This window comes from Pan troglodytes, chromosome 2 (assembly GCF_028858775.2).
Source record: "Pan troglodytes isolate AG18354 chromosome 2, NHGRI_mPanTro3-v2.0_pri, whole genome shotgun sequence".
Classification (NCBI taxonomy): Eukaryota; Metazoa; Chordata; class Mammalia; order Primates; family Hominidae; genus Pan; species Pan troglodytes.
Genome location: NC_086015.1, coordinates 120838119 through 120865638, shown reverse-complemented (window position 1 = coordinate 120865638; position 27520 = coordinate 120838119). Strand labels below are relative to the sequence as shown.

The window sequence follows — 27520 nt, the reverse complement described above, 5'->3', positions numbered from 1 at the left end:
CTCTATGGTAACCACAGAAAATACACTGCAGTTTTTTTGATATGGTATTGTACTGAAAGTATCTTTTAGCCATTTGCTTTTTTTTTAAGTAGAATATCAATTTATTTTATAAGACATAGATCTACCTTCTTCTTCATAATTGTTGCATAGTGTTTCATAGTTTGGATGTAACACAGCTTATTCGACTATCCAAACAATTCCCAATTATAAACAGTGATACAATGAATATCTTTGTAGAGCTTTTTTATACATTGAATAAATTTTTCAACATGTCAGCTGTAAGCCTAACAGGAACAAGGCAGCGACATTTCTAACAAGCAGTCAGTAACTCATCACAGGCTATCAAGGCAAAAATTACCTGCCATAAGATGTTAACATTTTGCTTTCAAAGATCAGCTTCATGGAAGTAACATGCAATGCCAGGATAGTAGCAAAAACAAAGGAAATTTGCATACATTTAATGAATAAATACAACTTAATCAATCCAGAAATATTTATCAAAGACTTGCCTACCTGGTGCCAGGGTTTCTGTTACAGGTAAGGAAAAACAATGGTGAACAAGACACAGATTCTTCTTTCAAGGAACTCACAATCTTAAGGGAAAGAGAAAGACATATAATTAAAGTTTATTTCCTTATGTCGTTCAAGTCTTTTTGTAGGGATATGAGTAGGGTAGTATGATGCCTTATTGGAAAACCTCCTAAAAGGGTGGGTGTGTCTACTAAGTCTTTTCAAGGTGTGACTTCTAACTTGAGATCTGAAGGAGGACCAGAAATTGCAGTCAGATGCCGGGGGTGAGATAGGAAGGACATTCCAGGCAAACTGCATGTGCAAACACATAGAAGACACAGCTATATGTAAGTAGGAGTAAAAATAGCTTAGTATTTACTACTAGAGTGTAACTATTAAACTATGGTATGAAATATGAGAGACATACAAACTGTTACAAATGCATGGTCTTTATTTTAGTACTATAATTTTGATTACATCAGCCAAAATATCTTTTATTCCTTTTGTAGTAACCCACCCATATTTAATGTTATAATTCAATGCACTTGATCCTTAGTCATTTATTCAATATTTAACAAATATCTACTGAGTCATGACTTATTGAAAGGTGATATCTTGGATGTTAAATTCAGATTTCACTCAAGGGGAGAAAGGTACTCCTAATTAAGTGTAATATCCATTAACACAATTTGAAACTGGAAGGTAGCAAGAAGAAAACAGTGCAGATATGAAATCAGAGGCCACATTCAAAAATAAAATTTTTTTTCCATAAAAAAATTAAAATTTATACTGGTTTACATTGCACATGCTGTTGATATTTCAGAATAAGAATTATTGTTAGAAAGAAAACCTACCTCTAGTCTTATGAACCCAAAATTTTAAGTAGAATTTTTTTTTGCAGTGGAATCTTCACTATTATCCAGTTAATTCCATTATTTCATGTGGCAAGAATAATAATAGGTATCAAATTATTTAATTAATTTAAGAATATGTACTTTATTATATTTTATTCTCTACTTCATCTTTTCTCCCCTATCCCTTAAGGATATCTCATCATTTTATGTCTTTGTGTTTCTTTAATTTGGATTTGGTCAAATAAAATATAAAACAACTCTATTACAACAGCCACTTCAATAATCAAGATGATAATGTAATAATGGAATGTTAAAATATTGTCTCCTTTGAGATAAAAGTAATTTGAAATACATGTTACCTACTTCAGATTGTTTTCAGACACCCAATTGGACGCCTAATTAGAAAGCATAAGGAAAATCCCAGGGAAGCAGCATTGCCACAGAGAATATGAGGAAAAAATAAAATGGCTTGTGTAGGAATAATCGGGAGAAAAGTTTAATGATTTTGAACTTTGAGTAGTAGATTTAAAGTGCTACCTTCCAGTTTCAAATTGTGTTAATAGATATTATACTTAACTAGGAATACCTTTCTCCCCTTGAGTGAAACCTGAATTTAACATCCAAGATACTACCTTTCATTAAGTCATGACTCAGTAGATATTTGTTAAATATTGAATAAATGACTAAGGATATACTTCAAATATACTACTCTGTTGAGTAATATATTTAAAATGACAGAGGATATGCCTACAGATGTCAAGATGGAATTTATTCATTCATTCCACAAAATTCAAGTGCCTACTTGGTACCTGGCACAGTTCTAGATACCTGTGATTCATCATTGACTAGAACAAAGATGACTGCATCTCAGTCAAATGTTAGAAACTTTTTATTTTTATTTACCAAGAAAAATCTAACAAAAGGAAAAACATATAACCTATACTTTTAAAAGGTTTATGCAGATGTTTATATTTCTTATGTGACCAGTTCAGTGGAATTTGCAAGTTTATTTTGGGGGGGGGGGATTTGTGAAATTATTGCCAGTGGACATTTTCTAGACACTTTTCTTTTCTAGATTCTCTTGCTATCAAGGAAAAAACCTGGGATCTTGTGCTCAGTGGAGATAGATGACATTTGCCTGATCGACATCTATGATTTACACGTAATACTTTATAGCCCAAACATAAATGCATTATATTTTAACTGTAATGCTGCTAATCATACTTTAAAATCTGTTTAGAGTGGACTATTGAATTAGTTTTATTCATTTATTCATTTTAAAATTTATACTTCTAACTCATTGCATTAATGAATTTTTTTCAACAGATATAACTTAGTGTCATGTTAGTTGGTTTTACTAAAATTGGTATATTTTATGAGCATTGGATTTTAATCTTAAACTCTTCTGTCAATGAAAGACTACAATATTTTACTACAACTTTCTGGCAGATGTGAGCAGAGATTTAAGGCTTGACTTGTTATCACCTTCTCCCTCATGGGATTTTCATTAGAGATATCATTTCTCTTCAAACTTCAGATGATATAGAAAGAAGTACCAAAGGGAGAAAGTGGATTAGTAGGAAGCTTAAGGGAAAGAAAGGTGTCAATATAAAATCAAATTTGAAACACTTGAAAATCGTAAGGGGCTAGGAAGGTAGATAAGGGTCTAAGGTTGTATACAGAAAAGGTATCCATAAAGAGCTGCAGGTGGGGAGGAAAATAATGGCATGGGTGCAGGAAAAAAGACTACTGTAAGTAATAGGATTTAGTAGAAAAGATTCAATAGAAAGTTATATCTTTAAGAAGTTAGCACACTCATGTGAGTACATACATCCTTCTTGTATCGGTCCATTTTCATACTGCTACAAAGAAATACCTGAGACTGGGTCATTTATATAGAAAAAAAGGTTTAATGGACTCGCACTTCCACATGGCTGGGCAGGCCTCGCAGTCATAGCAGAAGGCGAAAGAGGAGCAAAGGCACATCTTACATGGTGGCAGGCAAGAAAGTGTGTGCAGGGGATCTGCCCTTTATAAAATAATCAGATCTCATGAGACTTACTTACTATCACAAGAACAGCATGGGAAAAACCCGCCTCCATGATTCAGTTATCTTCTGCCACGTCCCTCCCACAACACGTAGGGATTATGGGAGCTACAACTCAGGATGAGATTTGGGTAGGGACACAGCTAAACCATATCACCTGTGATGATGTTCGATGGTAATTTGTTTTGGTTTTATTTATTTATTGAATTTAATTTGCTTGCTTCTCTCTTTCTTTCTCTCTTTCTCTGTCTCTCTCTCTCTCTCTCTGTCTTGGCACTATTTTCTCCCTAGTATTATGGTTGGTGTACTGTTATACTTACCCAATCCTACCTGGTAGACAGTAAGCTGTATCAGGATAAGGGTTGGGAAAGGACATTCTCTGTCGCTGTGGTACTCAGCATGTTACCATATACATATATGCTAACCTTATTCAAAATCCTTTTGTTGAATGAAGAAATGAATGACTAAATGGATGAATGAATGAACAGATAAATAAGTGAAAAACCAAATGAGTAATGTATTAGGTCTTGGAAATAGTGCAATTTAAACTTAAAGTGGTAGATACACTATTACTCATTAAGTTCCATAGGAAGCGTACTCTGAGACAAAGACCAAAGTTCATTCAAAGTGATATTGAGTTTAACACCTGTGGGAGAGTGAAGGCGGCATGATTGGGCAGAGAGAGTTGCTGATCCACAATTTACTTATAACAGAGGACTCATGGGGCTAGGGGCCAGGACTTTATGGCCCTGCACAGACCAGTCATTAGGCAAAGGCTGTCCCAGAAAGGTTGTGACTTTGAAGGAAGACTCAATTGATATCTTAGTGAGAGACTCAGTAGTGGGGGAGTGAATGTTCTTCTCCTACAGGTGAGGGTCTAGAGAATCACCATAGCATCTACTACAAATACCAGAAACAACCATGGGTGCTATTTCCATGGAAGGCAAATCCAGGGCCAATGAATGGAAGAGAGGACATTTTCAGCTCAAAATAAAGAAATATATTTAAATGATGTTCATCATTTAAAAAATTCTTAGAATGTAAATATTTAAACAGAGCCTAGTCTGTTCTGTTCCATCACATAATTATTAAGCATCAGATGCCAAAGGGAGAGGATAAGATTTAAGATAATTCCCAGCTCAGCGATTGTCATTTTACCTTTTTCTTCTTCTTTTTCTTTTTTACTGTAATTCAGACTCAGTGAAATTTAAGCAGGGGTTTATACTGATATATTTTCTTATTTTTATCATAAAATGAATCCATCAGAATTCCAGGGTTAGCCCGTGAATGGCAGTAATTAGACTCTCTGGATATGTGAGGGCATATGTAAATAACACTATACGTGTTTCCCAAGAGTAGTAAAAATCTAAGGTAGGGATATTGGAGAGTTAGAGGAGTGGAAGAAATAAAAGGACATTGAACAGTGAATGAACTTAATTCAGCTACAGTTTTTTTCTGAAGGAAAGTGACTATGTGTTTTCATATGAGGAAAGGAAAATAGGAACTGTTAAGCCCCTGTTCAGTTCTAGGCCCCGGGCTATATGCTTTATCTATGTTATCAGTACAATAAAGGCAAAATATTATATCACACTAAATGGGCACCAGGCACCCTTTTAAGTATTTTACGTGTATTAACCATTCATGGTAAGTATGTTAATATTATTCTTATTTTATGAATGAGGAAATTGGGACATAGAGTTTCAGTAACTTTTTCAAGGTCACTGAGATAAAAGGTAGTAGCACTGAGATTTGAACCTATGGTAACATGAAATACTGCTGTTCATCTTATTTAAAAGATGGGTCTTCATTGTTGGCTGCAGAATGATGTAAAGCATACTGAATTGAGAAATAACTCCAAAGTGCTGAGATAAGATTGCCAATCAAAATAAAAGTGGCCCAAAATGAGATGAAAAATCCCCCTTAACAAGGATTTTCTAAAGCAAGTCTGACACATCTCTATTGATAGTAAATCAATCCATTGTGTTTTTGACTATGCAGCTTGCATTTTGATGGAGCATGTTTATGTGAATTTGTGTGTGTGTGTGTGTGTGTGTACACCCAGTGTATAAACTGAGTTGTTCTTCAGGGCTGTACAGGTGTCTTCAGTGTTCCCTGCTGCTTCCAATATAGGCAAACAGTTAAAATGTTAAAATAATGTGTTCTAGGGAGGAAAACTGTGGAGTGGAGTAGGTAAGACAGAGGTTTCATTTTAACTTCATCATTTATTAGCTGTAAAAATTTGATTAAATTACTAAAACTTTCTAAGCCTCAATTTTCTTGCCTATTAAATGGAATATGCCTACCTTTTAAAATATGTCATAAAAGAATCAATGAGGTAGCATGTCCATAGCTCCTGGCATATCACAGAGGCTGAAAGCATACTATGTTAGTTCTCTTTTATCTTCTACGTCCTATAACTAGTCAATCTTTAATTCATGTAGGGTAGCAGATAGATTCCTCCAAAAGGCAATCTAATTTAATAATTTGAAATATGCTAACTCAGCATGTTTCTCTAAGCCCTATCCTACCTTGCTTACTGTGTCTCTTGTCCATTTCATTGAGTATTAGCTATTTCCTTGGAAGCTACTTATGCATGACAAGAAAGGAAGCTTAATATATTTTTCTTTGGTTTACTTTTTCAGATATATAGAAAATCCACATCTGTAAAGACAGAAGTGGAAATTCTAAGAAGGTTAAACCATTAGCTAATGTAAGGCTTGGGTTTTTTTCTATAGATTTATTTATACCATCTCTACCCTCCCCAACCACAATAAACAAAAAATGGTTGAGGTTATGTCTAGCAGGACAAGTAGATATATTTTGTTGGGCAGCTTGATAATGGGCCAGGAAAACCTCACATGGAGGCGCCACTCTTTTATGGTAATTTAGTTATTTTTTGACAGTGATAAGGAAAACTGATGGAGCCACTGCTTTCCTGTTAGTGAGCTATTCTAGGCTACAGTGAGTTTATAATTAATCAGTTGACATCAAATGAATGATAACCTTGCTTTTTAACATTTGACTTATAGGGCATATTTCCATCTCACCAAATTACCTATTTTGAATGTTATAATTTTCATTCTGGACCTACATATTAATATTTTTTGTTAACTAGTAATTTATATGTACAATCAACACTCATTTTTGCAGAAGGCAATTATTCAGTCTAATAATTACCTGGGCTCTTTGGTTCCAATTTTTCCCCTTAACTTGTCCTTTTTTGGCCATTCATCAACAGCTTTATCCTAGAGAACAGAAAGGAGGTGGGAAGCTTAGGTGAGTCTCATGTAAGATAGTTGGACTTCAGGGTTTGAAAAGGTCAAACAGCAAAAAAGTCAAATGCAGGGCTAAAGTGAGATTGTGTTTTCAGTGGAGGTTTTTTTTTAATTTAATGTTGAAAATAATATGCAGTACAGTAGAGTCCCCTTTTCCACAGTTTTGCTTTCTATGATTTCAGTTACCTGCAATACAGTACAATAAGATATTTTGGAGAGAAAGGCTACATTCACATAACTTTTATTGCAGCATGTTGTTATAATTGTTCTACTTTATTATTAGTTATCGTTGTGAATTTCTTACTGTGCCTGATTTATAAATTAAACTTTATCATAGATAGGTATGCGTAGGAGAAAACGTAGTGGATGTAAGGGTTGCTGCTATCAATGGTTTTAAGCATCCACTGGGGGGTCTTACAAAGTATCCCCCATGGATAAGGTCAGACTATTGTATTCTTGATGTTAGTATTTAAAGCCAAATTCATAGTTGCAACACCCATAAGCTGACAGACTGTGTATATTTGTGTGTCTGTGAGAATATATTTTGTCAGCACTTAGTCTCCTTCATAGAATCCTTTTATCATTCTAATGTCACTTATTATGGATATCTTATTTGTAAACATAACTCAAATGCACACCTTTGGCAGGGAAATTGTATCTTATTCATCTCTGCATCTCCATTGCCTACAACTTGCCCTACAGTCATTAGAAACACTCTTGCTGCTGAATAAGTAAATAAATGAGAGATGAATTAATGTTAAGGAACAAAATTAGAACACAATTTAAATAATTCTTCATATCACATATGAGATGCCATATTTCTGGTCAGTATTCCAAGCTGAAAAATGGATTCTGTGTTATTCAGATGCCAACCTCAATCCTGGAAAATGAACTACTATAGTCGCAATCCTCCACAGCAGTTCTCTGTATAATTTAACAATGCATGCTATCCGTTAGCTACTACCGAAGCTTTGGCTCCAGATGCAGTCTTGGCATCATCAGGCAGCAAACAAAGAATCCATCAAAAGGCTGGAGACAAGTTTGATATATGCAGTTCACTCCTCATCTTGGAACATCACTGCCAGTCATGTCTTTACAGCTGTGGGGGAGTTTGTTCATTTTATAACACCTACAACATTACTACATAAGCTTTCATAATCTGACTGTCAGAAACATCTCAGGGTGAGTATTGTACCAAGAAAAGACTGGCGTAGCATGGCCAGGGACGCAGCAACTGATGCATGAGAAACAATGGTCAGGCCTTTCTTGTGTAGCTATTTTTTTCTTTTCTCTTCGTCTGTGTAATCGGGTATAAGGAAGTATCGGTACCAGTGTTAGACCCAATTATTAGTGCAGGCCTTTTACATTGTAATCTAATTCTGTCTTTTCTCTTCCCCATTAAGGTATTTAAAAGCAAACAAAAGAGTTTTATGATGAAGAAGACAAAAATAACTGGGGAAATTTTAGGGTGCTATCATCTTAACCATTTTCATAGTTGTATTTCACCTTAAGGATGGGCAGGAACACCTTTCTGCGCAAACACACACACACACACACTTATAATTATTTTTGTATATTTATGAAAACTTATTCTTCCATGAGCACATTAAGGCACATATGAAAATGCAGCTGCTCCTCCATAACATCCCTACTGAGAAGCCAGATGATGATCATTCTGATTATTTTGTCCCATGGGAGTGGCTTTAGAGTGGAATGTGGGTTCCTGGCTCTTCACCATGATGGAGGTTCTATGCCTTTTCCACATGCCTATGTACTGCTGGGTGCAGGGCTGAGGGAGAGAATGGGGCAAACACCAATGCATGCTGGTCTTCCTTTCTTCAGTCTCCTTTCCCACCTGCTACTCCGCCTTTCTTGAATTACTGCTTAGTATTGGAATAGCTTTCGTGCTAGAACGGCACCCGTGCAATAACAAATACTGCCCCATTTCAGTATGATGAATGAAGAGTTTTAATGAAACTGGCCCAAACTGCTCTGGCAAGCTGCCTTATTTTTGTGTTCTAAATGGGAGTGATCCATCAGCCACACGCAGTGTCTCTGTCTCCACATCCCCCCTCCATGCACCTTGCTCATCTTCCTCACCAGGCTCTCAGACTCTCTGCTCCTCTCACCTGCCTGTTCTTCCAGTCTTCTGAGCTTGACCAGTGGGGTGGTGATCCTCTGCACCCTCCCACTTCATATCACTAATCTCTGCTGATGCACTGTGTGAGTGGCTGCATAGCTCGGTGCATGTGTCTCCCGGCTTCATTCTTCCCCAGCCCAGGATACTGGCACGCTAATGTGGTAAAATGTCTGGCAGGTATTAATTACACTTGCAGACGGCTCCTTCATTAGAGTTGCCGATCTCCCCTGAGCAAGGTTGTAAATCAAACTATGATTCATGACTTTTAAAAAATTGGAAAAGATAAACAAACACTAAAGGGAAAAAAAGTCTTCCAAAAATAATAAATATAAATGAAGAGGAGGGATGACACCTTAATCAAACTGGCTGGTAGCTGCAAGCAGCTCAGCATTTTGCTAGGGTGAAGGTTTGTTAGATGGCTCTTTCTCCTTGTTATTTGTTTCATCGCTTAAAAAAAAGTAAATAGCACAGAATTCTTTTTATTTCTTTTGGAGAGCTGTTTAAGACAGACCGTGTGATGAAAAATACAAGTGCAATCTGCATAGTTGTTTGAAGGATGATAGTGAGGTGGGGTTTTCATTAACCAGGAATTTAAATGAAAGGAGAAGAAAAATGAAGAGGGGAAAAACAACTCTGAAGGCTGAAAGTTCCTCTCTGAGTAGAGTTTTCCTTCTTTTCTTGAGTAGTTTTTCTACAAAATACCAATTTGTGAGGATCATATGCCTGAAATCCTAATACTCTGAAGCTGTTTTAGACTACCTTTTAGCTAATTCTAAACCATCAATGCTATTGTAAGAATATCTATCTCTCAGGGTTGCTGTAAGGATTATATGACATAGTGCAAATTAAAACTCATTAATAAAAAATTAAAAATCATTATTCACATATATATATAGAACTTGGAGACAGATATCCATCAAAATAATTAGTATTATTCATTTTATTTTAGCAAGTAAGCCTGTATTGCTTACCCACTGTATCCACAGCAGCCTGAAATATACTGTAAGTTGTACCTTTGAAATAGAATGAGTTACCATTGTTTTTATTGGACTTTGCTATTTAAAGTGGGAGAGAATTTCACAGAGGCTAAAGCATAGTCAACAAGTCTCACAGGAATTCAGACATAGATGTGGTTTTGTATGACTGGGAAAGGCTTCATGTAAAAGGCTGGACTCAAGCTGGATCTGAAAGATGAAGTGGATTTCCATAAATGTCCAACAGAGAATGCCTTTGGGGGATGCAGACTGTACAATGAGCAAATCAAATGGGGAAAAGGTTTTGCTCTATTTGGGGAACAGCATGGAGGACAGTCCCTTGGGCAAGAGAATCATGACCTTGTATAGTAGAGGATGAGACTCGCTGTAATGAACTGCTGTATCAAAGACAGGTAGAAGAGTTTTGAAGAAAACTCCAACCAACACAGGTATTTCAGGTGACACATATCTCTGTTTCTATTTTGTTTGCCTGCTAGAATAACCACACTCAGGTTATTGGGAACACAGAACATGGAGAGAGACTCTGAGCTCTTTAGCAGTTTTGCCATTACATTTAGGTTCTGTGCAGTGGCAGTGAAAGTTATTGTTAGGACTTTGTATTGGGGAAGAAGCACTTGGGACTTGGGAGACTGGCCATATTGCCCAGCATCCAACCTGCTATCTACCTTCCATCTTTGTCTTAAGTGCTTTTGAAAGTAGTTGGCCAGGAGACCATGGGATGGCCTGGGGACCATGGGAAGTTACTGTGGCTCAGTAGAGACAATTCAGATTTGCCTCTATTCAGCTGTAGTAACAGAGATCATTCAAATTGGTCTCTACTCAGCTATAGTAACCAAAACAGCATGATACTGTTGTAAAAACAGATACACAGACCAACAGAACAGAATAGAGAACCCAAAAACAAATTCATACATCTAGAGTGAACTCATTTTTGACAAGTGTGGCAAGAACATACATTGGGGAAAGGACATTCTCTTCAATAAAATGGTGCTGAGAAGACTGGATATCCCTATGCAGAAAAGTAAAAACCAGAACCCTATCTCTCACCATATACAAAAACCAAGACAATGTAGATTAAGGAATTAAAATCTAAGACCTCAGAGTATGAAACTGCAAAAAGAAAATACTAGGAAAACTCTCCAGGATATTGGGCCAGGCAAAAATTTCTCGAGTAATACTCCATAAGCACAGGCAACCAAAATAAAAATAGACAAATGGGATCACGTGAAGTTAAAAGGCTTCTGCATAGCAAAGGAAACAATCAACAGAGTGAAGAGACAATCCACAGAATGGGAGAAAATATTTACAAACTATGCATCTGACAAGGGATTAATAACTAGAATAAGGGGCTCAAGCAACTCTCTAGGAAAAAATATAAAAATCCAGTTAAAAAATAGACAAAAGATCTGAATAGACTTTCTCAAAAGAAGACATACAAATGCCAAACAGGTATATGAAAAGGTGCTCGATATCATTCATCATCAGAGAAATGCAAATCAATAACATAATGAGACATGATCTTACCTCTTTTGAATAAAACAAGTTAAAACTTGTTTTATTCAAAAGATGAGCAATAACAAATGCTGGCAATGATGTGGAGAAAAGGGAACCTTTGTACACTGTTGGTGGGAATGTAAATTAATACAACCACTATGGAGAACAGTTTGGAGTTTCCTCAGAAAACTTACAATAGAACTACCATAGGGTCCAGCAATCCCATGGCTAGGTATATATCCAAAAGAAAGAAAATCAGTGAATCAAAGAGCTGTCTGTAATCTCATGTTTATTACAGCACTATGCAGAACAACCAATAATTTGAAGCAATCTAAGTGCCCATCAACAGACGAATGGATTTTTAAAAATGTGGTACATATACACAGTGGAGTACTATTCAGCCATAAAAAAGAATGAGATACTGTCATTTGCAACAACATGGATGGAACTGGAGGTCATTATGTTAAGTGAAATGAGCAAGGCACAGAAAGACAAACTTTGTATTTTCTCATTTATCTGTGGGAGCTAAAAGTTAAAACAATTAAACTCCTGGAGATGGAGAGTAGAAGGATGGTTACTAGAGGCTGGGAAGAGTAGTGAGGTCATGGGGAAGTAGAGATGGTTAATGTATACAAGAATATAGTTAAATAGGATGACTAGGATCTAGTATTTGATAGCACAATGGGGTAACTGCAGTCAATAATAATTTATTGTACATTGAACAGTAACTAAATGTATAATTGGATTGTTTGTAACACAAAGAGAGGATAAATGCTTAACATGATAGAGACCCCATTTATGCTGATGTGATTATTATACATTGTATGCCTGTATCAACATATCTCATGTACCCCACATATATATATATACACCTACTATGTACCCACAAAAATTAAAAATATAAAAATTTAAAAATATGGAGATCCATTCCTACTTGGTTCCAGATGAATTATAGTTCTCTGTGAACCAAGAAACATCTGTATAATTTATAGTCCATTTTGGCTTGCTTTGATAAAGAAAACGTTATTTTCATTCTTAAGAAAATACAGGCTGCATAACATGATGCAATTGTTGATGGAGGCAGTAAACTGTTTCAGTCCTTACTTTAAAACAACAGCAGCTACAAAAACTGGTCTCTACTCAGAAAGGTTATGTGGGGGAAGGGACCACCACTTGAGTTCAGAGGAAGGTTCATTTGCTAGGATTGTTGTAACCAAGTACCACAAACTGAGTGGCTTACATAACAGTAATGTATCGTCTGAAAACTCTGGAGGCTACAAGTTCAAAATCAAGGTGTTGGTAGGATTGGTCTCTTCTTAGAAACGTGGTTTGTAGATGTATTACTGCAATCTCTGCCTTCATGTTCACATAGTGTTCTCTGTGTGTTTGTCTGTGTCCAAATTTCCCTTTTTTATAAGGACACCAGTCACATTGGTCACCCTACCCCAGCATACCCTCATCTTAACTAATTATGTCTGCAAAACCCTGTTTCCAAATAAAGGCACATTCTGAGTTGCTGAAAGTTAGAGCTGCAACATATGAATTATGAGGAGGGGAGACACAATTCAGCACACAATAGCAATGATAAACAATAGTGCCCCATCCTTTCCAGTTACCTTGGGGATGATACTTTTTTCTCTATAAGATACAGAAATTACAGGCTTATTGATTAATCTGATATGTTTTTAGTACTAATTTAAATTTATATTTGGGGGGATATGGGGGATTAAGAATATCTCCCAGCAAATTCCCTTTCTGTTAATCTCCCCCAGCTTGCAGTGACAGGGACGTTACTCTGGAAAGAGATGTACCTTAGGCTTTACCTATAACTGGGCACTGTCATGGCCGACTGTTTTCTCACCCAGTCAGACCCTCCAACAAATGCCATTTTGTTTGTAGTAGCAGGAAGAAATGGAAGGAAAGAAGGAAGAACTGAGGGAAAGGAGAAAAGGGTCCCTTTTTTCCCACAAGTAGGAACATAATGCCAGAGTGCCCTTCTCCACTCATTTCTGACCCAGAGAGACTGCTGCAGCATCTCTGACCACAACTATGTAACACCTAAAACAAGGGAGCCCATTCTGAATACTGTGGTGATAATTAGAAAGAAGGCATGGAATTTTCCAAGACATTAACATTGGCAAAATGGTTCTGAGTGTGCTTAGTGTAAAAGTAATATTTGCAAAACACATCTGTCTATTGAATATTACAGTCAAAACACGTGGCAAACATTTTCATGGTATTCCACCAGGGGGTGCTCCCCCCAATAGAAAGAAGCAAGAAAACTTGAAAAAATGACTATTTGAACAGCCCCAAAGAAAACATTTGTTTCTGCCAAAATCATGAAAACAAACATTTTTTTTTCTTTGGGAAACAAACATATTGGCTCATAAAATGAGGTTTGAAAAAGAAAACAGCTTCTATAACATATATATGTACATATTTTAAACTTGCCTGAAGGAAGATAAAACAGTGCATTGACTGATGATAGGTTTGATTATTTAGAAACTAAGAAATAGAGTCCCAGAGAGCGTTCTCAGATCATTTCCAGCTTAAGAACTTTTAGAACGTTAAATGCAAATGAAGAGAGAGAAGCCAATTCTCCTGACCCCTGTAAAGCTCTTAAAAACATGCACTCCTCATAATATAGACAGCCGAAACCCCTTAGAAACTATATAGGAGTTACTATTAAGAAGCAAGCATTCAAGGATCTGATATGGCCTAGACTCTATGAAGTGCCAGTTTGATAAGCCATGTATCTGAGGTCCTCCTCTTGAGAGTTTTTATGCAAATCACTAGAAGCCCTACTTTTAATTTACCAAGAACTAAGTTGTATGGTGTGAAGCTCAAGGAATTTACTCGAGACTCAAATATTTTAGAAATTTTTTCTTTCAAATATACTTAGATTTTACATTATGAACCTTGCTTTTATACAAATAACTTTTTCATTATTTGAGGAACAAGATAACATTTTCTTGGCAGGATTACTATAGTCCCCCCAACAAGCTCTACCAAAGAAGATAATAGAACTTATTGAGCTTAAATGAATTATAGGAAAGTTCCTGAAAAGTCCAAGGTAAATGTGAAGAGAACCCGATTCTCTTAACCTCACCCAACCCAGCACTTGATTCTCCCTTGTTTCCTGGTTTTCATACACACATTGGGAAAGGAAAAGGAAGAAGAAACAAGGATGTCGTTATGGCTGAAGGAGCTTTGAGCTTCCTTTGCTCTTTATCACAAAATGCATTGAATATTTCCCTCATTTCTCATAAGCCTGTTACATTTAATCCTACTGCTTATTGATATAAGAAAACTAAAACCATCTCTACTTTTGCAAAAGCGTATTTTACAATTTCTAGAACATTCACAGCAGCCACAATGCCACAGTGAATTGCCTCAAAAAAACAATGCTGATTTCTGTTTTGGGCACATTATTTCAGAAAACAACTCACCAGCAAGATAGCAATTCTACACAGAATCGTTTATATCATTACATGGAAGATTATAACCCTAAAAAATATTCCCCAATTAGTTTCTTTACTGAATTCTGCTTTCTAAAGTCAAGACAAACAAATAGGTATCTAAGAGAATTAGAGTGGTAAGAGTGTGAGGCTTAATTCCATATTGCACGTGCATGATGCTCTGTTTTTTATAGCTCCTGCTTAAATAAGCTTGAAAATAAAGCCATGGATCGATGGCCTGAGATGTATCATTACGGAGAATGCAACCCTGGGATTAAGTTAACCAGCCATTCTCCCATGCCGTGAACAAAGCTTGTCCTGGGAATCTCAGACATATGTTGTGGCCTGGTATGGCCCTTGTATTGCTTGCACCCTGCTCTGTGGGCTATATCACCATGAGTCAGTGGGCTTGGCACAGAAAGGCACATTCCAGCTACAGACCGAGGAAGAAGAAAAACTTCACACAGAGAGAAGAAATGGCAGAAACTCTATTGCAGTAGGAAGAAAAATAGGAAGTAAGAGTTTTAAGTAATATTACATAGTCAACTAATGTTAATAACATCAACAGCTCTCTTTGAATGACAACTATGTACCAGGCTCCTTTTATACATTATTTTTGACCCTCATGTAACCTTTATAAGTATTCACTCCATTTTGACAGATGATAACTGATGGCCTCAGGTTCTGTAACTTGTCCTAGAATCATGCAGCTAGTATGTGGCTGAATTTTATTTGAACCCAGGCTTCTCTGCCTTCAAAGCCCGTGTCAAGTATGTGTTATGTGGCACCATCATACAATTTTATGTTTTCTTGCAAGAGCAGCATTTCAATGAGTGGCTCAGTCACTTATTCTTTGTGTAACTCTAGGCAAGTTCACTTAACATCTCTTGGTGCTTGTTTTCTTATTTGTAAAATGGGGACAATAATATTACCTAGGGCATAGAGTTATGGTAAGAGTTAATGATTAAATATATATGAAGCACTTTTGAGAGTGCTTAGAACACACTAAGCACTAAATGAAACTTAGCTATTATAGTAATACTATTGTTGAAATTGAACATTAGTGAAAAGAGCTTCCCAGAGAATACTTCCAAAAGGGGTAATAACGTCTGAATTATAAGCTTCCGGAGAGCAGGTATAATCCTCTCGTGTATATGCTTATATGGGGAGGACAGTATGAAGAACGTGGGAGCACATCATTTACTCTAAACAGGCAGTTAACTGGATCAAGATAAAAAGAAATTTCAGGGATGCAACTCTGATCTTCCAGGAATTTGGCCAAGTGTGTGCTGAGGTTTATTAAATGTTTTACTAACACGTGAGTTCTTGCCTTTTTTTCTGGCGGGACCTAATATATAGGCATCTTTTATTCTGAACCTAGGCAAGGGGAAGGAGAAAACCTCATGGCAAAATGGTGAGGAATTGTGAGACAGAAGTTTCATGGTCAGTCAATAGAAAAGAAAGAAAAAAGAAAAAATGTTAGTACTATCATTTATTTATAATGTAAGTTTTGAGAAACTTCTCACAATTCATGTTGAGAGAAAAACATCTACCCTCTGACTTATCCATCTTTACTGCCACCCTTGCTCCCTGAACTCTGGTTCTTTGTTTACTCAAAAGGCAGCTGGCTTGACTAGCTTTCCTGATGTTTTCTTTTGAAAATAATAAAAGAAAAATAAAGCAAAAGCCATTCTCCCGAGGCGATATCGAGAAGTGTCACTTACCTACCACCTTTCTTGCTTTCTCTCTGATGTTTAAGTGGTAATGCTCAGGACTGGTAATGCTCCAGGAAGTGACCCTGCCCTCAGGCCCTCTCCCCTACCTCAGGCAGCCTGACTCAGAAACTGTCCCCTAATCACCTCATCCTCAGTCACAGCTGAGCTCCCTGGTCACCTCTTTCCAGGACCCACAATTCAACCTTATCCTGCAGCAGCCATGACATTCTAGAAACCTCACACTCCTGCCTATGTGCGTGCCCTGCAATATTTTTTGCTATCCTGTAAGGAGACCACACGCAGGCTTATCTCTGAGATGCTCTAAATCTAACTCAATCTAGTCAGGATTCCAGTCGTCCATCCTGATAGGTCTATATCACTGCAAGTGTGGATAAAAAACCCAGACTGTCAGAACTGAGAGGATGTCTCTGTATCATCTTGTCTCACAGTCTTAAATTTCAGATGAGGAAACAGATGCCCACATCACTGTTAGTGGATGACTCCAAACAAGAATCCAGGCTTCGACGTGATGCACTGTTTTTTCCTCTGTGTTACATGACACGACTCCAGGTTAATACTCTCTGATTTGTTTTGATACCTAGGACATGTTGCTGTCTGATGTATCTCATTTTTAATCCACAAATAATCACTGATTTTTCTCTCTCCTCAGTTTACCAGTGGGTAGACATGGGTGGAAATTTGTGTGATATGATTTCATAAATTCTAGGAAATTCCTGGTGAATATATTTCCAGGGAATGGCAAATTCTTGGGATTCCCTCCCCATCAACAAAAATGAGTCTTTCTAATATGTTCTTTACAAGCTTGATATTTGTAACTGTATGAGCTATCATAGAAGTTTACATTTTAGGAATATAATCAAATAATAGAATAAGATGTTAATTAAATATTTTTTATTAAATAACTTTAGAAGTATAAATAATATCACCAGTAAATTTTTAGATTTGTTGGGAAACTGTGACAATAAATTGTGTTCAGGTTCTCACAATGAAGTAATAGAGAAACCAAATATTCCTGGGTAGATACCCCTAACCTCTAAATTTATAGGATAATGATATGACAGTATATTTGCTATATAATGTACTTATTTAAAATAGAACAATTAAAGGAAAACAACTGTAGCTTCAAATGATGGTTCCCACATTTTAGACTGCATGAGAATAACTAGAATGATGCTGTTTAAACTCAGATTCTGTTCCCTGGTCTAGACCTACCAAATTATCATTATTGGTGGTGGGGCTCTGAAATCTGCATTTTAAACAACTATTGCATTTGATTCTGCTACAGCAGGACTGCACTTTGATGAAATTTGGTTTAAGTATTTATTTGCTCAATGGCAAAGGTTTTCAAAGAAAACTAACTGTCTATTCAACCATGCCTACATCAATTAATAACCATTACAGATTTTTGTTTTAAAAATGCCAAAAATAGTATTCAAGTTCTTGCTTGAGAATTCTAAAATTTTTATTGGTCACAGAGTGCAGATTAAAGATTGAAGGGTTGAGGCTCAGACTATGACCAGATCAACTTGCCTCTGGAGACTTAAATGTTTGCGATGGTAGGGATGATAACGTTCTAAGACTGGGACATGCAGGCAATGGGAATTGAGAGGTCTACTTCCTTAGCCTATGATCTGCTCCCCTTGAGGTCTAGCTCTGTAACTGACTAGCACACGTTTACCTGCATAATTCCACTCACATTGTGCTGCTGGATAGAGAATTGTGATCATCCTGTTAGTGGGGAACTCCAGCAGGGCTAGAGCCTAAATATATCTATCTTGTGCTATCCAATATAAACATAATACAATTTCACATATGTAATTTTAAATTTTCTAGAAGTCACATTTTTAAAGAAGCAGCAAAATGGGTGAAATGAATTTCATAAGATGTTTTAATTATGTATATAAACTATTATCCTTTCAACATGCAATAAACATGAATACTAATGAGATATTTTACATGTTTTTAATAACAAGTCATCAAGAGCCAGTCTGTATTTTATACTGACAGCACAACTTAGTTTGGGCTAGTCACAAATGCTACATAGCCACATGTGACTAGTAGCTACTATATTAACCAGCAAAGTTCTAAATGATTAAAATTAGTTTTAATAATTGTTTTAGAAACACTGAACAAACACTGGTGCCAAATGCAACTTTGGACATTAAAAATACATTGCTTATTAATCACTAATATAGAAAATTTCCTGCCAGATTACTGACGTTATTATGGTGGCTCCCAATTGTGCTTCCATTTTATTCACATGAAGTTGTCCAAAACATATGCTAAAGACAATGGAAGGAAGAAAAGAAAGAAGGAAGGAAGGCCAGCCACTTAATTTAGAATAGTTTTTATTTATTTTTATTTTTATTTGTTTATTTTTTTGAGACGGAGACTCGCTCTTGTTGCCAGGCTGGAGTGCAGTGGCACAATCTGGGCTCACTGCAGCCTCTGCCACCCAGGTTCAAGCGATTCTCCTGCCTCAGCCTCCCAAGTAGCTAGGACTACAGACACGTGCCACCATGACCAGCTAACTTTTGTATTTTTAGTAGAGACGGGGTTTCACCATGTTGGCCAGGATAGTCTCAATCTCTTGACCTTGTGATCCGCCCACCTCGGCCTCTCAAAATGCTGGGATTACAGGCGTGAACCACTGCACCCGGCCTAGAATGGTTTTTAAATATCAAAGTGGCTTTCTTACTTCAGGTGGTAACTACATAAATCAGTAAGCCTTTGTCGGGCTCAATAGTTCTCATTGAAAATCTTTGGTTCCTTTACTTACATAAAAACCATCAGAATCCCATGGGAATTGGCTTAAAAATTTTACAGTGGAGTCTGAAGAGAGCAGCACGCATACTGTTTTCCATGAAAGGGTGCTGAGATAGTAAGGAAAGGGCGATTTCTGGAGATCAGATTGCTAGAGAGCTAATCAGACTTTCCATGGGTTGAGACAGCAGGCAATGTATTGTGATGCTTCTCGGCTCATGGGAATAGCAGGCTGTGACAAGAACAGTTTGCCTCAGACATTATAGTTTCCTTTTGGATTTTAATAACAACAATAATAATAATGTTTATTTCTGCAGAAAAGAGCAAAAACTTAAATATTCTGGAATATTGACCCCGGCACACATGACCACTACTAATTGAAGAGCCTCCACTGGACTCATCTTAAGAAAATGCCGAGGAGTCATTTCAAATCTGCTCTTGGCTGCTGTTGTCCTAACAAAGGCAGCATGCCAGGGGGAATAATATGGAGGAAAAAATACCTTTTATTTTCTCTTTAAAGAGGGAAGGGGTGGGAAATACAATAACTAAATGCAGTACTTAGCCACTCCAGGACTGCTTTAGCTGCCTTTCATTGTTGTTTTACATTCTAGAGAGGAGTGATTTCAAAGAAATCAGATTCTAAACCATTAGATCTCTTACAAATTAAAGCCATCACATTAATTGGACTAATTAGGAGTCCACTACAGCCTACTTAATATGGGTTGTTCCACTTGGTCCTATAAAAGGTTATCAGCAGAACCCCCAACAGGGAAGATACCACAAAACTATTTTCTTCATTTGAAAAGGTCTTATCAGTAAAGAGATCTCACCTCTTCCCTGAAGATTTTCTACATTATTCCCATTTCATTCAAATTGCCTTTTAAATTTTATGACTCTTCAGTGACAATTTCATTTACGAATGAATGGCTTTGCGAAGGTTACTGACTAGCCTTGGTACTGCCCTAAACCACTCAAAACAACCTTAAAATCAACACTATAAAAAATCTAATGTATTGTTCTCCCATATATGGGGAAAGAAATATGTCTTTCTGATCATGTATAGCTTTAGCACATATTATGTTCCAGGCACAGTATGAGGTACCAGAAAGCAAAAATAAACCAAACAGGTACAAGATCTGTTCTCAGGTGCCTTACTGTGTATCTGGAGAGACAGGCATTGAACATAATGCCACAAAAAACATACATTACAACTTTCAAGAATTCTACAAATCAAGTCATATCAAAGATCATAAATGAAGATTCCAATAGATAAATGGACAAAGCAAATCAACTTACCACATGGAAATGCCCTGATTCACCGATAAACCAAATGAAAATTAAGAAATGAGATAAAATATATATATTTTTGCCTATTAAATTGAAAATAATTAAATATTCTTGAGACCTAGCTATCATACCTTTCTGGATGCATTGTAATTTTGTACAACTCCTTTGCAAGCAATTTGGCAATATGTAAAAAAAAAAACATAAACATTGTCACAGTCTCGAATAACTTCTGAGATTCTGTTCCAAAGAAGTAAATCCAAACATGGGGAAGAAAATACAGACATGAAACCATCCAACAATTTTATAATTGTTGGAAATGAGAAATGCTCTAAATGTCAAAAATTGATAAAAGGTTAAGTAAATGTGGAAAACAGTAATTATAAGAGCATAAGGCACTAGGATCAGGCAATGCTAGTTCAAATCCCAGCTCTGTTTTCCAAAACAATTTCCTTGCCTATAAAGTAGTGATAATATACTTTCAAAGAAATGTGTCAAGATTTGTGAAGTGCTTATGAAAAACATGATATATTTAGAAAGTCAATTTATAGAAGAATGCTCTCCCTCATTGCCCCCTTAACTAGAATCTGTTCTTTCAGGACAGCTCCAAATACTTGATTTCATTTATATTGCAGAACATCAACAGCAGAAAAGTTAGAGACCAAAACACTCTAGAGCCTGGTCTAGGTGCTTTATTCCTATTTTTGCTTTATTTTGTTTCATGTAAATAAAGTATTCCTTAAACTCGTATCAGCTTAACCTATGCAGTACTTAACATACAAAGGAAAAATCTGACTCATGATGAACACCTCCCTTACCCTTTTCCACAAAAAATGATGCATGAACCTGGCATTTGGGTGAGAATTAGCAGAAATCAGAAATATTTGGAAAGCATTTTCTTCTCTTTGCTCCCATTTGAATGATGGTTGTATATGAACAAAATTCTGGAACAGAACTTAACACTCTACAAGGTTGACTAGTCCATGCCTTCCTTGCTGCACTATTTCTTCCAATGTTTTGCTTTCATAACTGTACATTAGGATGACTTGCAGAAATTTTATATCAATGCCTCCAACCCTCCCACCGTACCCAGCCCTTAGAGATTTTGATTTCATTGGTCTGCAATAGTGTCTAGGCATCATTATTTTAAGTTTCACAAGTGATTATGACTGCAACCACATGATAAAGTTACCTTTGCTCCACAACTCCTGAGGAAGGAACAATGAAAGTTTTTTTCATTAGTACACGTAGGAAATACCGAGAGGCTTCTTTTTCCCTTTTGTTTTTAACTGGGAGAGTAAAAGACAGACAGTAATTAGCTTGTTTCTAATATTTCTGCTCATCCAGACAATCTGGACTCAGAAGCTTCATGACAGACTTTTTTCCCCCTTTTGAAGTATCATGCATCATTTTTCTGTTCCCTTCTCAATGAGATAAATTTTACAATCCGTGACACACTTTTCTCCATTCTTGTCAGATACCTTAGCCTGCAACATTTTCTTTTGTTCTGTCTTCATAGGCATTTCAACATTAGCTCATCATTTTCGGGAAGGAATTGAAAATGTTTTGAATTCTAATTCTCTCCCAGGTATGGGATATTGCCATTAAAAGATGCAAACCATTACCCAGAAATTATGACAGTTTGTCCACAAGTTCTTTGCTTATTTGTAGATAAAAGATACTTGATGTCTCTCATATTTTAAGGCATACATTTTGAAAAATTTAGCATACTGATTAAAAAAGCCAGTTATCTCTTACTGGTTCTAGAGTATGCTATGCTTCTTTGTACCAAGTAGATTTTAAAGTCTTGAGGCCTCAACATATTAAAGAGTCATCTTTATTCTCCTAGAGCAGGAAAAATTTCCCCTCATTGAGAAAAGTCATTCAATCAACAATTATTTAGTGAGCGTTACAGTGCGATAGGTCCTGTTCCAGATAGTGGGGTACATCGGAAGGCAAGGCAGATGAAGAACTTACTTTGAATGAAACTTATACTTTAGCAAATATTTCTTTTGATTAAATTCAGAGAAGTGGGATTAAGGAAAAATAATTGACTATAAGCAAGTATGAAAACAATTTCCAGTAGATGATTAGCTATATTATAAAGAAAATGATAAAATATTTTTTAAAGAATAGAAGTCCTAAATATCAGGTGTTCACTGTACAATTCTTGCAACTTTTATGAATGTTTAAAAATGTTTATAATAAAATGTTTCAAAGATGTTCAAAAGAAGAAAAAATATGTCTATCAAAATAAATATTAATATTTTAACTAAATAAATTTAAAGGCAAATTTCAGCCTAGGAAAAACATGTTCAACTAATATAGCTAGGGATTTACTCTCCAAATAAACAGTGTGATTACAAATCACTGAGAAAACACTGGCTTTTTATTATAAAAAGGGGACAAGGAGAAAACACAGAAACAAAGTAAATGACAAAAGAGCAAACTTAATATTAATGAAAAACATACAAATTAAAGCATGAAATTTTCTTTAGGGGTTATTAAACAATAACCTAAAAATTTATTAATGCTTTGATATTGGATATAATGAAATTCCTTCTTGGGTAGGAGGGAAAATGATAGAGTTTAAATTAGCAACATTTCTGAGAAGTAATTGCGAGATATATATCATGAGCTTTAAGAAACATTCCTCCTTTTGTCCTAGTAATATCACTTCTAGAAATGACTTCTAAGAAGGTAATTAAAGATGCAATCAAGGTTTTATGTTGGGAGAGCATTTTAAAACTCTTTATAATAGTAAAACAGAAGAAAACAAAATGTCCAATAATAGAAGAGCACTTAAACAAACCATGCAACTGTTACAGTAAGAAATGTTAAGTATTTATTAGCCATCATTTTTCAAAGACTATTTGAATGAATGTAGAAATGCACATGATATAACGTTAGGGAAAGATCACTATGTAATATCTTTCCATTTAAAAAAAGACAAAAATACATATTTCTAGGAAAAAAATGAAACGTATTTAAAAGCAGCAATAGTGATTTTCATTAGGTGGTTTTAATTTCCCCTTTATTATTTTGTGCTCTATAAACATTATGGCTATTTTTTAAAAAGGTCATTTTCAGCAAAACACACACAAACAATTGGCTCAGAAAAGATTATAAAATATTCAGCCTATCTACTTATTAAATGATCACTGCAAATATAATACTTTAATAAAGGTACATGAGCATTTAAGAATGTTGCTGTTCCATTTTTCTACAATTGAGGAGGGTTAGAAAGAGGTGAAGAGTCCTCTATTGCAGCCACAAACCAGTATGGAAGTCAGAGATCTGTAATGCAGAGTCAATCCACATAGGCTACCAAGTGGTCTTGTGAAGAGAAGTCTTCTGTTTGCTGGCACAGAGGAACCAAGAGTTACACGAAGGCTCTTACGGCCAGCCCCATGAACCTTTCACACTTTCCCTCAGTTTGCTGGAATTTTAGAGTTTTGAATAAATAAAGCATTGTGGCTCACATTGTAGTCTGCTACATCTATTTTCTTGCAAGTTAGGTACCATGGTCCCCATTTTTTTTTAAAGAGGAAACTGAATTTCCTAGGGATTTGATAACTTTCTCACGCCCACCAGTCCATAAATGTCAAAGGTAGGATAAATTTTGGCAGCTGCAAATTTTGTTATTTTTATGCTATTGCAGTTTTTCTACAAGGCTATTAACTCAATCAGGGCATAATAATTTAGAAAACAAATGCATTATTCTTTGGCTTACATTTCTCAAACTATGAAAGCTTTAAATTATGAAACTGATTATAACTAAGGCAAAATGTTGAGAAAATAATTATATTACATTATTCTGCAAAATGTGCTTTTATCCATTTGGAAAAGCACTACTAATAGTTTAGAGAAAGTTTCATCACCTTGCCTCATGGTTAGAATGATCTAGTGAGCCAGGGTGGGGTGAAAAAGGCTCATTCCCATGTTACTGCTCTAGGGATTTTCCTTCTGAAGATCTGACGGAGATCTGGAATGTGTAGTTTTTACAGCTGCCTCAAATGATTCTTATGCTTGGACTGCTTAGGGAAACTATGTTTCTAGGTCAATTGGTTTCAAACTTCAGGGCATATATGTGTCTCCCTTCTAGCTTAAAAATATAGTTTCTTGTTCAGCAAGTCTAGGGTGTGGCCCAGAAATGTGCATACTGCACACACACTTCAGATAATTCCTATAAGGCTGGTCTACAGATTGCTGTTTAAGAAACCTGCTTTATGGTCAGGTGTGGTGGCTCAGGCCTGTAATCCTGGCACTTTAGGAGGCCAAGGCATTTGAGGTCAGGAGTTCGAGACCAGCCTGCCCAACATGGTGAAACCCTATCTCTACTAAAAATACAAAAAAATTAGCTGAACTTGGTGATGTGTGCCTGTAATCCCATCTACTCCAGAGGCTGGGGCATGAGAATTCCTTGAACCTGGGAGATGGAGGTTGCAGTGAACCGAGATGGCAGCATTGTACTCCAGCCTGGGCAACACAGTGAGACTCCGTCAAAAAAATAAAAAATAAAAAATAAGCAACCTCAAACAAACAAACAAAAAAACCTAAAATCTGCTTTATTATAATTTTTATAAAGCATTTGCTATATATGATATTGAGGGGAATATAAAAGTAGAAGATGCATCTTTCATGGCTGAAAAGACATAGCAGAGAGGAAACAAAACAACAACAACAATACCATTTATAAAAATGAAAACAAAAATTGGTTGAAATGGAATTCACAAAGCAGAGGCATGAATAGCTAAAGAATAACCCCCAAAAAGGCATGGCCCTTAACTTGGTTAATGAAGAATGTCTGTGGTTCATGGGGAAATGAGAGACTTCCAAATTGAGGGAAGCAGGAAGAGAAACCAAAGTAGAAAAAAGGCAAGGCAATAGAATGAGATGGAAAATAAAAACTATATTTGGGGAGGAAGCTTGGGCCCTCATGACCACATGGCCTCTGAGCGTCTCGGCTTGACACCTTGAAGGGTTGGCCAGTGGAGAGCCACTGACAGGACATAATGAATGGTGCCCGCCTGTGATAGATAGCAGTGTATACATTGACCTTTCAAAGGTTTAACAATCTTTTATAATAAGTTAGGGTTGATGTACATTAGATAGACTGATTGTTGAGTATTTATTCACCCCGACTTTCAGCAGCCTTGGTTGATTGATTATAGCTTTGCCTACCTTCCCAAATTGCTCCCTTCAACATGATGTGCCTAAGCCTCTGTGAAGAAAAAAGAGGAAGCTTTAGTTTGCAAATTTTTAGAATATGGATTAAAACTCAGATTTCAGAGCCAGACCTACATATTTTTCAGAAATCCAAATTTAAGATAATGTCCCCAGACCCATCTTATGTAACTTAAAGTTGAACACTAAGGCTATGTGTTAAAATCAAATTTCTCCCCCATCTATACATGTATTTATTTACACAGGCAAGCAAACAGATATCCATGGGCAACATTCTAAATCAGTCCTTCTGGGCTACTATGATGAGAAACATTTTCATGAGCCTTCTTAGGTCATTATGATACTTTTCTACTTCAGATTATTGCAGGATATTTTGATCTGAGAGCAACTCTTCAAGTCTGTAAGTGTTTGAGTTTTTTTTTTTTTTTGTAGATTTTTTCCTATTTTTTTCTCTCTTATTTCCTAAACACTTTTTAAGACCATAACCATGAATGAATATTTACCAGACTGGACCAGTGGTCATTTTACTCTCCAGTGATGGCCAGTGTTCCTATTTATGAAGGATATTACGGTTTTATCCTGACCTGTGCTGAGAGGCTAAAAAAAAATGATTATCTTTATAATGTTCACTGTGTATAATGGCCTTGCCCATATAACCAGTTACAGATAATTAGCCATGACTGTACTAATTAATCTTTCAAAAAGGTAAGAACTCTAGTATACACATTTATAGAATTAGTAAGATGCATGTTGCTTTTAGCTGAATGGGTCAAATAAGTATGTGTGAAGAAAAGAAACATTTGAGAGCAAAAAGTACTGCACACACTAAGGAATTATTTCTCATTTGGTAATCCAAACTCTGACTCTATGTGTGTGTATGTGTGTGTGTGTGTGACTTTAGACAACTGAAGACTTAGTGGTAAGAATTATCTGGAGATTCATCATTATCTGCTATCATATTGTGATGTCTTGTTGAATAATAAATGTAAATGCAGTAGAATTTGTAGAAATGTATTTAACATAAATATAATACAACAGCTAAATAACAAGAGCCTCATAAATATTACTTGGGCACTAAGAAAAGTGAATTCTGGAGTGAAAGGAGAGGAAGATTTGCTGGACCGAGTTTTTACCTTTATAATTTCAACCTGTAGACAGTTGGCATCGGGACTCACATCTCTAATTCAAATGTTCTGGGAGATTACAAGTATAAATCTCTGCCACAACAAGCAGGAGGGAGGACAAGAGGTCTGCATAACATTCCATTTGGGAAGATAGATAGCTTCAGATTGGAACTGGAATGTTGAAGCAGTCTAAATCAACACACATGTTTCCTTTTGAGTCATAATCAGATAAATGGTAGGTGATGACCACAGGGAGGAAAAAGAAAAGTCCAGAAAATAATGTTTATGAATTTACAATTTTCAGAAAAATAATATGAAATATCTATTGAAATTTGTCCCTTACTAATTTAGCATAAGACATTACTGTCCAGCAGTCAAACCAACGTATGTGAAAATGTTAGGACCTGAAATGCCCATAAAAGCTTTTGAGACTTGTGAAGATGCCATTTGTTGTTCAAACGTGCACCAAAAAAAAAAAAAAAAACCAAAAAAAAACACAAAAGCCTCATCCCAGTGTAAGACCTATGACATGTTCATAATAAACTCTACAGGCCCTGTGAGGCTCTTAGGCAATACAAACACAACTGTTTGAAATGCTTGTTTCTAAACCACTAATTTTGTGTTCATTTACCCAGTACAGATATTATGGCTCA

General features: G+C 36.1%; 1 long non-coding RNA gene across 2 annotated transcripts; it reads right to left on the bottom strand.

The window, feature by feature from the left end:
- Positions 1-27034, bottom strand: LOC129143638 (uncharacterized). Of its 2 annotated transcripts, XR_008547293.2 has the most exons (4): positions 26877-27034; positions 25741-25780; positions 6589-6656; positions 1-593 (listed from the first exon to the last, which is right to left on the bottom strand). It is a non-coding gene; the product is annotated as an uncharacterized LOC129143638 (long non-coding RNA). The 2 variants fall into 2 exon arrangements; XR_010155711.1 differs by lacking the exons at positions 1-593; positions 6589-6656 and adding an exon at positions 23836-23917 and having other exon boundaries at positions 26877-26965.
- Between the last annotated feature and the right edge of the window lie 486 nt (positions 27035-27520).